Genomic DNA, 9,907 nt, shown 5'->3' with positions numbered 1-9,907 from the left:
TGTAAGTAGTCAAACTCTGCTGAATCCCCACCTAGTTTAAGAAAAGAACTTTCAGCCTCTCTTTCTTTTGTCATGTCTCCCCTCTTGGAGCTGAAGATTGAGAGAAACTGTCTCAGATTGTTTGCGTTTGTTTGTGTGTGTATGTATGCGATAAAGAAAGCATAGAGAGAATAAATGTATCTCTCCAACAAGTGTGTGTGTGTGTGTGTGTGTGTGTGTGTGTGTGTGTGTGTGTGTGTGTGTGTGTGTGTGTGTGTGTGTGTGTGTGTGTGTGTGTGTTTGTGTGTGTGTGTGTGTGTGTGTGTGTGTGTGTGTGTGTTTGTGTGTGTGTGTGTGTGTGTTTGTGTGTGTGTGTGTGTGTGTGTGTGTGTTTGTGTGTGTGTGTGTGTGTGTGTGTGTGTGTGTGTTTGTGTGTGTGGCTGTGTTTATATGTATGTACGCATGTATGAAAACAAGTATCACTATGTATTACAGAATCCATCTCTCTCACACGTGTGTCTGCATCCTCTGAGTGTGTCTCTGGTTGTACTCAGTACCAGGAGGAGAGTAGTCAGTAGCAGGAGGAGAGTAGTCAGTAGCAGGAGGAGAGTAGTCAGTACCAGGCGGAGAGTAGTCAGTACTAGGAGGAGAAGTGTAAGAGAAGCGGGTGGTCCCATAATTCCCCAGCACAGTTTCAGGACCCGGACATGGGCCTTGGCCTTGGACTGGTCCTTGCACTGGCCCTGGTCCCACCCCTTGTCCAGTTGGGTAGACCTCATAGGCCGGCCCTCCTTCCAGGGGCGGGGCAAAGCCCACTCGATAGGTAGGGTACTGGGCGGGATAGCCATAGTTGTCATAGGTCAGCTGACTGTTGTTGTCCAATAGTCCGCAGTCTCCGGGGAAGTCGGTGGTCTGTGAGGCAGGATGGGCGGCGTGGGAGGGGTGGGCGGGGTGGTTGGTGTTGGGCGGGACTTGGCTCGGGCCCGCCCTGGTGAAGGTGTTGAACTGGGGGTAGTTGGTGTGAGACATCCTGGATGGAGGTCTGGGGTCATAGCACCCTGCCCTTGACCCTGGGACTCCTGGGACCGCTCCTGCAGCCACCGCCCCTCCGGGACCCCCTGCTGGGCCACTGGAGGTAGCACCTGTAGCTCCCCCTGGAGGGTTGGAGGTCCGGAACTCTCCCTGGTACAGCATGGAGCGGGAGGACGGCCTGGCCTCGTCGTGGGTGGTCGCACGGACGTTATAGTAGCCGTTCGTTGGGTCCTAAGGACAAACATGATGAGGGAATAGCGAGTGATTTTTACATGGGTTTGAATTTGAGGTGTGGTCAGGGTTGGGGACAATTCTAATTAAAGGCAGTGCATTCAGAAAGTGATTTACATTTAAAATTTAAAAAATTTAGTCATTGAAAATGAATGACATCTTTTCAATTATTGAATTGGAATTTCAGTTTACTTCCTGAATTGACTGCCTCCAATTGGAATTCATCCCAACCCTGTTTGGTTATATTTGAGGTGTGATGTAGTCATGTTGTGTGTTGTATTGTTGTAGGATAGGGATGAGGTGATAGTGAGCTTCTTTCTTATTACATGCAAGAGTGTTCCAATTTGAGGTGTTAGCATATCTGAGGTGTTAGCATATCTGAGGTGTGAGGTAGTTAGTATTAGTATTTTGTGTGATATGTTGTTGCGTATTGTGTTGTATGTACTATACATATGAGGAGTTTTTTGGTTTGATGTAGGAGGGTATGATGTGAGTAGCAGAGAGAGAGTTACTCACCTTGAGTTCGTATTCCTCGCGGGTATCGAGCTCACTGCGCAGGTCCTGCTTCAGATCCATATCGTCTTTGAATGGCTGAGTGGAGGGAGAGAGGGAGACAGAGGGTAGAAACTAAACCATCAAACAACAAAACACACAGAGAGAGAGAGAGAGACAGAGAGAGAGGAAGGGAGAGAGAGAGAGAGAGGTGGGAGGGAAGAGGAAAACAGAATATCAGGTTTTTCATTTGATGAAAATGTTGTTTGACAAATGTTTGGTGAGTACAGTTGAAGATGTAACAGGACCATGAAAGCACATGAAGGTGAATTCAATCCAGTGGTTTTACTCTGAAACAACAACTAAAGGCTTCAGCACCTTCTAGCTCCTAGAACAATTTATGTCTTAAACATGTTGTAATAACAGTTATAATAGCTGTATTTCAAATGACAACCCATGTGGCCGGTGGCATTAGTCCCATCTTATATAGAGCTTTCTCAGTGTAGCCTAGTGCAGGGTTTCCTCAGTCTGAGAGAAGTCTAAGGCTTTCTCAAATGGCACCCTATTCCCTTTATAGTGCACTACTTTCAGTTAGACGTAGTGCGCTATGTAGTGCATCCACTTGGAACACAACCTCAGTCTGTGAAGTCTAAGGCAACAGAGAACAGATGCCCCCCCCCCCTTCATGCTTCATTTGATTGTTTTACCATGAAGTCTGTTGCTATATTTTAAATGCACTTTTTAAAAACAAATTTAATGTAAACACTAGAGGTTCAGGTTGGTTCTCTTCAAAAGTGTACAGCTGACGCATTTTGGAGACAAACACCTTTTGTCAAAGCTATTGCACTTTAAACAATGTTTGATTTGATTTGACTCATAGCGGTGGGTGTTGGGTACTCACGGAATACATGGCCTTGACCATGCGCGTTGCCGTGGAAACACTGCCCGATTCCTCCTCCAGACTATGTGTCTCCTTGTTGACTGTCTCCACCTTGATGTCCGGCTTCCCCAGAGTGACCCCACGACGACCTGGAACCAGAACAAGACAGATGACTCATGAAGCTCCTAACAGAGTGCTTATGAAGACTTTATGTATGCTATATGAAGCCTTTATAAGCTGTTGTTCGTTTAAAGTGGGACAGACATCTGAATAACAGTACTTTTGGATCAATGTTTAGATCTACAGTACAACAAAAGAGAGAGAAAACAAGTCATTCTTATTCAGTTTTAAATAAGTGATCATGAATAAACACGTGACTATTTGTGGTTACACAGTACATTGTGAATAACTATATGAATGGCATCCTCACACAGCCACACTCACATGCATCCACACACAGTCACACCCACATGCATCCACACACAGCCACACCCACATGCATCCACACACAGCCACACCCACATGCATCCACACACAGCCACACCCACATGCATCCACACACAGCCACACCCACATGCATCCACACACAGCCACACCCACATGCATCCACACACAGCCACACTCACATGCATCCACACACAGCCACACCCACATGCATCCACACACAGCCACACTCACATGCATCCACACACAGCCACACCCACATGCATCCACACACAGCCACACTCACATGCATCCACACACAGCCACACCCACATGCATCCACACACAGCCACACCCACATGCATCCACACACAGCCACACTCACATGCATCCACACACAGCCACACCCACATGCATCCACACACAGCCACACCCACATGCATCCACACACAGCCACACTCACATGCATCCACACACAGTCACACCCACATGCATCCACACACAGCCACACCCACATGCATCCACACACAGCCACACCCACATGCATCCACACACAGCCACACCCACATGCATCCACACACAGCCACACCCACATGCATCCACACACAGCCACACCCACATGCATCCACACACAGCCACACCCACATGCATCCACACACAGCCACACCCACATGCATCCACACACAGCCACACCCACATGTATCCACACACAGCCACACCCACATGCATCCACACACAGCCACACCCACATGTATCCACACACAGCCACACTCACATGCATCCACACACAGCCACACTTACATGCATCCACACACAGCCACACCCACATGCATCCCAAATGGCACCCTATCCCCTGTCTCCTGTCCCCTTTCCCCTATCCCCAGTCCCCTGTTCCCTGTCCCCTTTCCCCTATCCCCAGTCCCCTGTCCCCTGTCCCCTATCCCCTGTCCCCTGCCCCCTGTCCCCTATCCCCTGCCCCCTATCCCCTATCCCCTGTCCCCTATCCCCTGTCTCCTATCCCCTATCCCCTGCCCCCTATCCCCTGTCCCCTATCCCCTGTCCCCTGTCCCCTATTCCCCATAAATATATAGGGCATGACTTTTGACCAGAGCCCTGTGGGGGGAATAGGGAGCCAGTTGGAACACGACCCACAAACATGTTGCATGCAGAGGAAGGGAGTAGTATCTGGTTGGTACACGACTCACTGCCTTTCCGTTGGCGGTAGAGGTAGAAGGCTAGAGCCAGGAGAAAGATCAGGAGCAGGATGGAGGATCCAACTGTTCCACCAGCTATAATCCCCACTGGTACTATCTCTGTACAGACAGACAAACAGACATGGTTATACCAAACCTTTCCCATACTATTGGTACTATCTCTGTACAGACAGACAAGAGAGACAGAGAGACATGGTTATACTTTTCAGGGAAGTTAGGAACAAATATACACAGGCAGTTAGGAAAGCTAAGGGTAGCTTTTTCAAACAGAAATGTTCATCCTGTAGTACAAACTCAAAAAAGTTCTGGGACACTGTAAAGTCCATGGAGAATAAGAGCACCTCCTCCCAGCTGCCCACTGCTCTGAGGCTAGGAAACACTGTTACCACCGATAAATCCACTATAATTGAGAATTTCAATAAGCATTTCTCTACGGCTGGCCATGCTTTCCACCTGGCTACCCCTGGTCAACTGCCCGGCACCCTCCACAGCAACCCGCCAAAGCCCCCACCATTTCTCCTTCACCCAAATCCAGATAGCTGATGTTCTGAAAGAGCTGCAAAATCTGGACCCCTACAATTCAGCCGGGCTAGACAATCTGGTCCCTCTCTTTCTAAAATTATCTGCCAAAATTGTTGCAACCTCTATTACTAGCCTGTTCAACCTCTCTTTCGTATCGTCTGAGATTCCCAAAGATTGGAAATCTGCCGTGGTCATCCCCCTCTTCAAAGGGGGTGACACTCTAGACCCAAACTGCTACAGACCTATATCTATCCGTACCTTCTCCACTATGCAATCTGGTTTCAGAGCTGGTCATGGGTGCACCTCAGCCATGCTCAAGGTCCTAAATGATATCATAACTGCCATCGATAAGAGACATTACTGTGCAGCCGTATTCATCGACCTGGCCAAGGCTTTCGACTCTGTCAATCACCACATTCTTATTGGCAGACTCGACAGCCTTGGTTTCTCAAATGATTGCCAAATGATTGCCTCGCCTGGTTTACCAACTACTTCTCAGACAGAGTTCAGTGTGTCAAATCGGAGGGCCTGTTGTCCGGACCCCTGGCAGCCTCTATGGGGGTGCGACAGGGTTAAATTCTCTGGCCGACTCTCTTCTCAATGATGTCGCTCTTGCTGCTGGTGATTCTCTGGTCCACCTCTACGCAGACAACACCATTCTGTATACTTCTGGCCCCTCTTTGGACACTGTGTTAACTAACCTCCAGACAAGCTTCAATGCCACACAACTCTCCTTCTGTGGCCTCCAACTGCTCTTAAAAAGCAAGTAAAACTAAATGCATGCTTTTCAATCGATCACTGCCCGCAGCTACCCGCCTGTCCAGCATCACTACTCTGGACGGCTCTGACTTAGAATACGTGGACAACTAGAAATACCTAGGTGTCTGGTTAGACTGTAAACTCTCCTTCCAGACTCACATTAAGCATCTCCAATCCAAAATTAAATCTAGAATCGGCTTCCTATATCGCAACAAAGCATCCTTCACTCATGCTGCCAAACATACCCTCGTAAAACTGACCATCCTACCGATCCTCGACTTCGGCGATGTCATCTATAAAATAGCCTCCAACACTCTACTCAGGAAATTGGATACAGTCTATCACAGTGCCATCCGTTTTGTCACCAAAGCCCCATACACTACCCACCACTGAGACCTGTACGCTCTCGTTGGTTGGCCCTCGCTTCATACTCGTCACCAAACCCACTGGCTACAGGTTATGTACAAGTCTCTGCTAGCTAAAGCCCCACCTTACCTCAGCTCACTGGTCACCATAGCAGCACCCACTCATAGCACGCGCTCCAGCAGGTATATCTCACTGGTCACCCCCAAAGCTAATTCCTCATTTGGTCGCCTTTCCTTCCAGTTCTCTGCTGCCAATGACTGGAACGAACCGCAAAAATCACTGAAGCTGGAGATTCCCATCTCCCTCACTAGCTTTAAGCACCAGCTGTCAGAGCAGCTCACAGATCACTGCACCTGTACATAGCCCATCTGTAAACAGCCCATCTACCTACCTACCTCATCCCCATACTGTATTTATGTATTTATCTTGCTCCTTTGCACCCCAGTATCTCTACTTGCACATTCATCTTCTGCACGTCTACCATTCCAGTGTTTAATTGCTATATTGTAATTACTTCGCAACCAAGGCCTATTTATTGCCTTAACTCCCTTCTTACCTCATTTGCACTCACTGTATATAGACTTGTTGTTTTATTTATTTATTTATTTTGTTCTACTGTATTATTGACTGTATGTTTTGTTCATTCCATGTGTAACTCTGTGTTGTTGTATGTGTCGAACTGCTTTGCTTTATCTTGGCCAGGTCACAGTGGTAAATGAGAACTTGTTCTCAACTGGCCTACCTGTTTATTTAACCTATAAAGGTTAAATAAAAAAATGTAAAAAATTAAAATACCAAAACCTTCCCATACTATATATATATATACTATATATCAATACTGAAATATTTGCCAGTAATCTAAAAGGTCTCAGATAAGTATGTGCCCAACCCCCTTTTCAAGAATCAATGGCTATATCATTCTTCAGTTATAAAGAAGAATGTACCAAGATTGCCCCTTTAATTAAGACATACCTTTCTCCTCCAGGGTGATGATCATGGTCCCGGGTCCGAAGGAGTTCCAGGCGGTGCAGTTGTACGGAGAGTGGAAGTCAGACTCCATGACGTTGTTGATGGTGAGGGTGGAGGAGAACAGCTCCTCCCTGGGAGTGAGGTTTACTCTGCTCCACCGTGTACCTCTCCAACAGAGTCCCCTTCTCCTTCTCCCACACGTTCTCCTTCCATGCCCACACCTGGAGGGAGACACACACACACACACAATTAGGGAGTCAAATGGAGAATAGAAAAGTGCAGAGTCCTGGTTGAGCATTTGTCATATATGACTTGACTATCGGAAGCGGGTTCAATCCCCTCGCCTACCGTTCCCTTCTGATTTCCTTACCGTCTGAAGGAAGTGCCAAAACACAATAACAAAAAATCTTTATACTGTATACCGAGGTGTATACACACAGACACAGACACACAGACACACACACACACAGACACACACACACACACACACACAGACACAGACACACAGACACACACACACACACACACACACACACACACACACACACACACACACACAGACACACACACACACACACACAGACACACACACACACACACACAGACACACACACACACACATACAGACACACACACACACACACACAGACACACACACACACAGACACACACACACACAGACACACACACACACACACAGACACACACAGACACACACACACAGACACAGACAGACACACACAGACACACACACACACAGACACACACACACACACACACACACACACACAGACACACACACAGACACACACACACACACACACACACACACACACACACAGACACACACAGACACACACAGACACACACACACAGACACACACACACACACACACACACACACAGACACACACACACACACACACACACACACACACACACACACACACACAGACACACACACACACAGACACACACACACACACACACACAGACACACACAGACACACACACACAGACACACACACACAGACACAGACAGACACACACAGACACACACACACACAGACACACACACACACACACACAGACACACACACACACAGACACACACACACACACACAGACACACACAGACACAGACACACACACACAGACACACACACACACACACACACACACACATACACAGACACACACACACACACACACAGACACACACACACACACACACACACACACACACACACACACACACACACACACACACACACACAGACACACACAGACACACACACAGACACACACACACACACACACACAGACACACACACACACAGACACACACACACACAGACACACACACAGACACACACACACACACACACACACACACACACACACACCGGGCTGAGGCAGGTGTACACGAGCAATAAAGAGTCTAGCAGGTTTTTCTACTTTAAATCTGTTGAAGTAGTTACACTATTAAATATGGAGTGTGAATATATGAAATATGCAGCGGCCCACATGTTGTGCTAATGTACCTTTTAACCCCCCCCAAAAAAGAAAAAGGCAAATTGGCTGGAGAAGGGGGAGGAAAAAGAAACGAAAGATTTTAACTCATCCCCTCCGCTCCCCTTCCCTCCTACTCCCCCACCCCACCCCGGTCTACTTTCTGACACTCACACAGCACCCTACTTCATATTTTATAGGTCTTGTGTCTCTGCGTTAAGCTAAAACCATAACGTCGTATCACATTATACGCTCTGGGTACTCACTGGCTCAATCCCAATAGCATCATATAGCACACTACCTTTGATCGGACCTCTGGTCAAAAGTAGTGCACTATAAAGGGGAAAGGGTGTCATTTGGGACACAGGCACTACAAATGGAGTGGAGGACTTTCTTTTTTTTTCAACCACAGATTAGTTTCATGTCTCTCTGCTGTTGTCGTGGATAATTGACGCTGAAAGGTACAGGATTTTACTCGACGATCTCCCCTCCCCTCTCACACCTGATCCGTCAACCTCATGTCATCCCCCTCTCACACTCGATCTGTCAACCTCATGTCGTCCCCCTCTCACACTCGATCTGTCAACCTCATGTCATCCCCCTCTCACACTGTCCGTCAACCTCATGTTATCCCCCTCTCACACTATCCATAAACCTCATGTCATCCCTCTCTCACAATATCCATCAACCTCATGTCATCCCCTCTCTCACAATATCCATCAACCTCGTGTCATCCCCTCTCTCACACTATCCATCAACCTCGTGTCATCCCCTCTCTCACACAACCCCTTGACATCAGTACAGTTCTCATTCATTCACTCTCTCTTGTCTTTGATCTGAATGTACTTACAAAGCCTTACCATTCACAAGCAATTATAACATATACAAAGCATTTATAAGCATTTATAAAGGGATATACATTAAAGTTATTATAAAGTGTTACAGATATTTCCCAGGAAATTTTCCAGAATTCACTTCACTCACAATCTTGTCAGGTGGAGGGGTGCTGGCAATGTAGCACTTGACCTCCCCTCTCTCCCCTCTCATTGCGTACTGGACTGGTTCGCTGGAGATGATGGGAGGGCCTGGGGGGGGGAGAGACAGATAGGATGTCATTTCAGCTATATACACTCCAGTCATGACAGAACGTCTGATAATGAGTGGAAATTGAGCGGTGGAAGAGGTGATTAGTCGTTTAAATCTTCGTCATGGTTCTTATTATTAGTATCTTTTCTTTAACACGCTCGTCCTTTTACACCGTTGAAGCTAGAAACGTCATTCAAACGTTCAATTGTTCAGACTATTCAGGCTTGTATACATTTTTTAATTTTTTATAATATATTTTATACTTTTTCAACTATTAAGCTTTTTGTCCTTCATCCACTTTCATGGGATTTCCTCGGGATTCTATAGGGCCCATTGTGACATCATCACTCCCAACATGATATTCTATTCACTGTACATAATGTCACTTTTGACACATAGCAGTGAATTTTGACCACTTTCCCAAAAAGTTAGAGGGTATAAA

The 9,907-nt window shown here is 47.0% G+C and overlaps 1 pseudogene; it reads right to left on the bottom strand.

The window, feature by feature from the left end:
* Window positions 1-342: 342 nt before the first annotated feature.
* LOC109874779 (kin of IRRE-like protein 1) overlaps window positions 343-9,907 on the bottom strand; it is a 70,908-nt pseudogene continuing 61,343 nt past the window's right edge.

Source organism: Oncorhynchus kisutch, linkage group LG30, assembly GCF_002021735.2.
Source record: "Oncorhynchus kisutch isolate 150728-3 linkage group LG30, Okis_V2, whole genome shotgun sequence".
Classification (NCBI taxonomy): Eukaryota; Metazoa; Chordata; class Actinopteri; order Salmoniformes; family Salmonidae; genus Oncorhynchus; species Oncorhynchus kisutch.
Note: the sequence above shows the minus strand (reverse complement) of the source record. Positions and strands in the feature narration are given on the sequence as shown.